This window comes from Diadema antillarum, unplaced genomic scaffold, assembly GCF_040938485.1.
Source record: "Diadema antillarum isolate AM-2024a unplaced genomic scaffold, OU_Dant_1.0 seq00000857_RagTag, whole genome shotgun sequence".
Classification (NCBI taxonomy): domain Eukaryota; kingdom Metazoa; phylum Echinodermata; class Echinoidea; order Diadematoida; family Diadematidae; genus Diadema; species Diadema antillarum.
In genome coordinates, this window is record NW_027271728.1 from 1 (window position 1) to 7,009 (window position 7,009).

The window sequence follows — 7,009 nt, forward strand, 5'->3', positions numbered from 1 at the left end:
GTCATCTACCCACCTACTCTATCAGTGTGGAATAGTAATTTGGAATATATGGACAAGATCAGGTTAGTACTGATTTAATTTTTCTCGTTACGAATTTGTGTAAAAAGATGTCAGACTTCAGCTTCACGAGGCTGATTCGTGCGCGGAGAGGTGAGAGCCGCAGAAAAAAGCATCGAAAATATTTAGTCGGATCAGGCCGCTAGGTGCGGCAGTCTTGCATTGTGCGAACGCGCTGGCGCCCGTGTTTTGATGGGCGCTCTGCATCGGTTGATTAAAACTCGATTTTAAAAAAAAAAAAACAGACAGGATTTTTTCTTCTTTTCATCATGGATAGTGGACATGTGTGTGTAACAAAAAATCACCGTGCAAAGTTGCGACAATTTATACGTCAGATGTGAGATGAATAAGAAGTGAATGGGGGACCTCATGAGGCGTTCCCCGGGGGGCCTCATGAGGCGGGGGGGAGGTCCTCATGAGGAGGGACCATCCTCGTACGCGGGGGCGGTCATCGTGAGCGGGTTTCCCGGACTGATCATGACTTACAACACCGTTAAAACAGTTTTCAGAATACCGATTTACAACTGGTTTAGCGGTGTTGTAACTCACAGACTTACAACACAAGTTTAGTTACAACACAAGTTACAACAGAGACAAAACGGTGTTCAGAATACCACCCCCAGTAGTGTGGCAGTGATTACAGAATACTAGAAGTGCTCACATGCATTTTAAGATGTGGGACTACACAATACACTCACAACGCAAACGAACGAACCGCGACCGTAACATACCTTATCCTTGGTTGGTGCATGATTCATAGGAGTCCATGAACTGAACTTTATACGCGAATCGATGTTTTTCTTTTTATTTTCTATTCTTTTTTGCTCTGCTGACCATGCCATTTCAATAAGTCAGATGTTGTTTCTCAAAATAGAAGCAGGTCTCCTCGATCCGTTTCTAACGAAGCCCGTTGACTTATTTCGGCAGCTCAAACTGAATTTTCCGATTTCATACTATGGTATCGTTAAATTCATAACCAAAATGAAGATCATTATGTCGTCATTTTGGTTATGTATTGACCCTTATAAACGGCATGTATTTTCGTGCAACCAGTTATTCCAAATGCATAATATATCCTATGTACAATGTTCCATGAGAGGAGAAGACTGAGTGTGAGAAATAACAACTCAGAGCCTTGATAGAAATATCATGTTGCTCTTCAAATTGAATAGAAGCTATATTCATGTGAAAGGACACTTGAAATTTTATATGTGTAACAATTAGAGTTGTGCGTAGAACAGACGATACAGAGGTATAGATTATGATGATATGATCTCTACCGAAATAAACACATTGACGTTTTCTGTAACAAACTTCTGATAACATGTGTGTGTAAAAGATGCCAGGGTGAAAGTTTCCCAGAGGGCAATTCTGATGCTGTTACGACGCATTTATTTTTAGGGCTAACACCCTATCACGCGCTAACCCCATATCACCATCTTTGTAATACATTGTATATTGCATTTAGGGCCTAGCCTCGCGAAACTGTGTGTGTGCCACTATGAAACGGACAATAACTATTTCTTGTTCTGTAAAATGCAATATATTAGAGAATATTGTCCAATGAACCCTAAGCCTTGATAATAACTAATTTTTCTTTCTTTTGTGGCCTCTTTGGACCATTACTGTGACACATAAATCCGTAATATAGGTGGCCCGACAATGAAATTTGGTGACCCGAAAATTAAATGAATAAAAGCACATAAAATTAATGATATATGACACCAGTGTATTTATGAAATTATAATCCTTAATTTCTTTTCGAGGAAGGTTTTTGACGTATAAAATGTTTCAAATGGACGGAAAAATGGTAAAAAAAACAATAAAAAAATAAACCTTTCAAAGATGTTAAAGACCTGCTGAATACCATCGGAACGTTGTCTACAGACGTCAGAAAACCTTCAAAAACCGTCTAGAACGTTCAAACACCGTTTTAAAAAGTCTTGATATGACCCTTTCCAGAATCTTTAGTGAACCTTTCATATCCTATAGAACGTCAAGATATAACGTGTATAGCAAACGTTTTAAGAACTTTTTTTTTGAAAACTTCAGGAATGTTTATAAACGTTTTAAGAACGTTCAAAAAACGTTTCCAAAACCTTTAAAACCCTTAAAAACGTAATGCAATGGGTAAATATAAGGATCAAATTAAATATACTATTCAGTTATGACATTATAAAGACACGATTATATTTTTCCCTAATCCATAATAATCCTATCCCAACATGTTCCTATACAATTTCCTACCATCTAGCCCATGGTTGGCGTAACCGTGGGCCCGTGATTGGGGCCGGACCCCCACACTTTTTGTGCGCCATACAAAGGAATACATAAGGTGTCATTACTTTGGGCCCCCACACTTTTTTTTTGTTACCCGGAAGTACGTAAGTGGGTAAGTGGAACTAAATAGAAATAGATTTTATAGATATCTTGAAGTGTGAGCGCCGCGGTATAAGGTTATATTTTTATTTTCATTTTTATTTTTATTTTGCTTGTTAGCTCATGAAACCCGGAAGTGGGCCCCCACACCTTTGAAACGCTCCGCCGGCCCTGTAGCCTACCTATACCTCCTTTTCCTATAGCTGATATAATATCTGTATCACATTCATTTATATATCGACAAAAATGTTGTATAATGCGTGAAGACATGTTTACTAAAACTAAATCACACATAGGCCTACTATTACAACACTTCTTCATAATACAATGAGATATTTGTGAATAATTGAACAATAACGTTAGTACAGTTTTAATGCAGTTAAAAAGTTTGAACTCAGCATAAAAACTTTAGATTTCAGTGCCTTTTATCTATTTCTACTACTTTTCAAGTTTCACGCATGAATATTCATGATATAATGTACGTTATATGATTGTAGCGGTCATTTAATTTGTAACGTTTACAAACGTTTCATTTTGAACGTCCATTGACATTTTAAAAACGTACTCAGTATTTCCAAAAACCTGTGCTTTGCGGTAAATTCTAAGTCCAAACTTTGACATCATACTTATGTATACACGCTTTAAAAACGTCCGTTTTAGACGAAGACGTATAATATACAGAAAAAAAAAGCCGTTCCGAAAACGTTATGTGTTTGCTGGGGATATAGTGAATGACTCTCGGGAGATTTTATTGACTGATGGTAAACTTTCGACGAGTGAATATTGCATGAAACTTAATTTCACTGCAACGCACAGGGATAATCATATGCATCAGAACGTTCTGTCTGCATCTAGGCCTGAAATATATTCATCACAATAATGCCGAATACTTCCAATCGCGTTGCTGATAGCCGGCTATACAGGTGCATACTGTTATTGCTGTTGTTCTCTCAATGGTGTATAACTCTTTTCACTTAAAGGGGAAATCCAATCCCAAAATAAGTTAGTCTGATAAGAGTAAAATCTTACGAATTCAACGGTAAAAAGTTAACTAAAATCGGATGAAAAACAAGGAAGTTATGGAATTTATGAAGTTTTGCTAATCTTTGCGAGACAGTTCTTGTATAAGAGTGGATATGAATATGCAAATGAGTGAGCTGACCATGTCATACACTCACAAAGATTTTCCATTTATCGTGTACAAAAAAAAAATGACGAAAATTCAAAGTTTCTGTCATTGAAATCTGAAACATGATGTTATTCCTGGTTGAATAACTTCAGAATAGTGACCAGGTACAGATAGGAACACGTATATGTAAATCAGGATTTGAGCCTCGGGTATTGCGTTTGAATGAAAAACTGGAAATTTCAAAATTTTATGTACAAACTATATATGGCAAGTTGTGAGGGGATGCTCACTTTGCCATTTGCATATAGTTTTATTGACCGTTCAAGAACTGTTTCCTGAAAAATGTTAAATTCTATTCCTTATTTTCCACCCGATTTCGATCAAAATTATACCGTTGAAATCGTAATATTTTACTCTTTCTTTTCAGACTAACTTATATTTGGACTGGATTTCCCCTTTAAGGGCAAGATGCCCTATCGGCGTGTGAATACAAAATAAATTGGTGCTGCACAGCACTAAGAGTTTTCGGAGAATATTATTACCGGCATAATACATTTTGATTGCTCGATATTGGCCATTGTCCGGTGGCCCGGGGCCACGGTTGGGCCACGTCACCAAACTTCCAGAAAATATTATCTTATGGTATATAGCCCAACCGGGCAGCTAAAAGTGATAATGTTATTTTAGTTGTTCGGGTCATCAAAATTGTAAGATTTCCAGTAGCCTTCAGTAAATGGCCCGGGGCAAGCGCGAAAATTGCGCCCCTAATTTCTGAAAAAGTGTTCAACCCCACCCCAATCCCGGTAAAAGGGACTTTACACATGATATGCTTTTTCAAGCACTTAAAAGGGGTCTTTTGAAGGTGATTTAAATGTAATAAATTTTGATAAATTTTGGCGAGCGAGCGCAACGAGCGAGCCGATTTTTTTTTTTATATTTCAGCTTACAAAACATGGCATTCTTGTCATTTTTTGGTTATCATATCTTAAAATTCTAATCAAGATATAGTGACGGCCTTATATAGATAACGATTTATACCAACAAACTGAGGACTTGAAAAAATACTTTAAATTAGAACGCACGAGTGAGCCGAAATTTGTATATTTCCGCGTCATCATCACGTTTTGTTCTTATCTTTTTGTTCTTTTTTTTTGGATAAATTTTGCGAGCGAGCGTAGCGAGCGAGCCGAAAATTTTTGTATTTCAGCTTACAAAACATGGAATTCTTGTCATTTTTTGCTTATTAAATTTTAAAATTTTAATCAAGACATAGTGACGGCCTTATTGATAACGATTTATACCAACAAACTGGGGACTTGAAAAAAATACTTTAAATTATACGCACGAGTGAGCCGAAATGTGTATATTTCCGCGTCTTCATCACGTTTTGTTCTTATCTTTTTGGGGGGATAAATTTTGGCGATCGAGCGCAGGGAGCGAGCCGAAAATGTTTGTATTTCAGCTTACAAAACATGGAATTCTTGTAATTTTTTGCTTATTAAATCTTACAATAATTTTTATTCTAATCAAGATATAGTGACGGCCTTACCTCGAGATAACGATTTATACCAACAAACTGAGGACTTGAAAAAATACTCTAAATTAGTACGAGCGAGTGAGCCGAAATTTGTATATTTCCGCGTCATCATCACGTTTTGTTTTTATCTTTTTTCTTCTTTTTTTGGATAAATTTTGGCGATCGAGCGCAGGGAGCGACCCGAATTTTTTTTTATTTTAGCTTACAAAACATGGAATTCTTGTAATTTTTTGCTTATTAGATCTTACAATTATTCTAATCAAGATATAGTGACAGCCTTATAGATAACGATTTATACCAACAAACTGAGGACTTGAAAAAATATTCTAAATTAGTACGAGCGAGTGAGCCGAAATTTGTATATTTCCGCGTCATCATCACGTTTTGTTTTTATCTTTTTTCTTCTTTTTTTGGATAAATTTTGGCGATCGAGCGCAGGGAGCGACCCGAATTTTTTTTTTTATTTTAGCTTACAAAACATGGAATTCTTGTAATTTTTTGCTTATTAGATCTTACAATTATTCTAATCAAGATATAGTGACAGCCTTATAGATAACGATTTATACCAACAAACTGAGGACTTGAAAAAATATTCTAAATTAGTACGAGCGAGTGAGCCGAAATTTGTATATTTCCGCGTCATCATCACGTTTTGTTCTTATCTTTTTGTTCTTTTTTTTTGGATAAATTTTGCGAGCGAGCGTAGCGAGCGAGCCGAAAATTTTTGTATTTCAGCTTACAAAACATGGAATTCTTGTCATTTTTTGCTTATTAAATTTTAAAATTTTAATCAAGACATAGTGACGGCCTTATTGATAACGATTTATACCAACAAACTGGGGACTTGAAAAAAATACTTTAAATTATACGCACGAGTGAGCCGAAATGTGTATATTTCCGCGTCTTCATCACGTTTTGTTCTTATCTTTTTTTTTGGGGGGGATAAATTTTGGCGATCGAGCGCAGGGAGCGAGCCGAAAATGTTTGTATTTCAGCTTACAAAACATGGAATTCTTGTAATTTTTTGCTTATTAAATCTTACAATAATTTTTATTCTAATCAAGATATAGTGACGGCCTTACCTCGAGATAACGATTTATACCAACAAACTGAGGACTTGAAAAAATACTCTAAATTAGTACGAGCGAGTGAGCCGAAATTTGTATATTTCCGCGTCATCATCACGTTTTGTTTTTATCTTTTTTCTTCTTTTTTTGGATAAATTTTGGCGATCGAGCGCAGGGAGCGACCCGAATTTTTTTTTTATTTTAGCTTACAAAACATGGAATTCTTGTAATTTTTTGCTTATTAGATCTTACAATTATTCTAATCAAGATATAGTGACAGCCTTATAGATAACGATTTATACCAACAAACTGAGGACTTGAAAAAATATTCTAAATTAGTACGAGCGAGTGAGCCGAAATTTGTATATTTCCGCGTCATCATCACGTTTTGTTTTTATCTTTTTTCTTCTTTTTTTGGATAAATTTTGGCGATCGAGCGCAGGGAGCGACCCGAATTTTTTTTTTATTTTAGCTTACAAAACATGGAATTCTTGTAATTTTTTGCTTATTAGATCTTACAATTATTCTAATCAAGATATAGTGACAGCCTTATAGATAACGATTTATACCAACAAACTGAGGACTTGAAAAAATATTCTAAATTAGTACGAGCGAGTGAGCCGAAATTTGTATATTTCCGCGTCATCATCACGTTTTGTTTTTATCTTTTTTCTTCTTTTTTTTTAGATAAATTTTGGCGAGCGAGCGCAGAGAGCGACCCGAATTTTTTTTTATATCAGCTTACAAAACATGGAATTCTTGTGTGAACACAATAAACATTGTCATCATCATGTTTTGTTCAAGAATCTTGTTTGATTTGGTTTTCTGCCCTCCCCCCCC